This window comes from Epinephelus fuscoguttatus, linkage group LG1, assembly GCF_011397635.1.
Source record: "Epinephelus fuscoguttatus linkage group LG1, E.fuscoguttatus.final_Chr_v1".
Taxonomy (NCBI): domain Eukaryota; kingdom Metazoa; phylum Chordata; class Actinopteri; order Perciformes; family Serranidae; genus Epinephelus; species Epinephelus fuscoguttatus.
The window spans coordinates 13,777,586-13,778,350 of NC_064752.1; positions in this window are offsets into that span (position 1 = coordinate 13,777,586).

Sequence of the window (765 nt, forward strand, 5' to 3'; positions counted from 1 at the left end):
AATGGAGCTGACGCAATATTTTTTGGGGGGGGTGTGTCTGCGCTCGAGGCCCATCCTCCTAGACAGCCAATCAGAGAGCTCAAAGGCTTCTGCATCACAGAGGGCAGCTATGGTAATTATCATGCCTGCATCACCAACTGTAATTTTGTAACACAGACCCAGAATCTCTTATACATTTATTTCATTATTGCAGATACTCAAATTCCTTTTGGTCTCGTCTAAAAAACTATATATTGTATATATCTATATATGTGTGTGTGTGTGTGTGTGTGTGTGTGTGTGTGTGTGTGTGTGTGTGTGTGTGTGTGGTAAATTTCATATACACAAATGTAGAAGAGCAAAAATCACCCCCAACTTCACTGCTTCTACGCATGAATTTGAGGAATATCTGAAGACCCTCAAGATTATTGATTCAAAAAAACTGCAAAAACTCTAGAATTAAGTAATAATTTCTTTAGGGAGGAATAATATGTATGTTTCTGTTTGTTTTTCTGTCTGTTTGTTTTTTCATTTTTATTTTGCACGTCTGCTGTTCTGTAAATTTCTATACCTTTCAATAAAGTTTGAAAAAAATATTTATCATGCCTGCAAGCTGTGAGGCAAATAGTCAGCATTCCCTTACTTATACTTATTGAATAAAAGCAGTAATATAAAATACTTTAGCAGAAGCAAAAGTCCTGCTTTCAACCCCTTAGCTAAATATAGTAGAAGCGTAATCCACTAAATGTACCAAAAGTTACCAAAGTAATTAGCTACTATGCATGG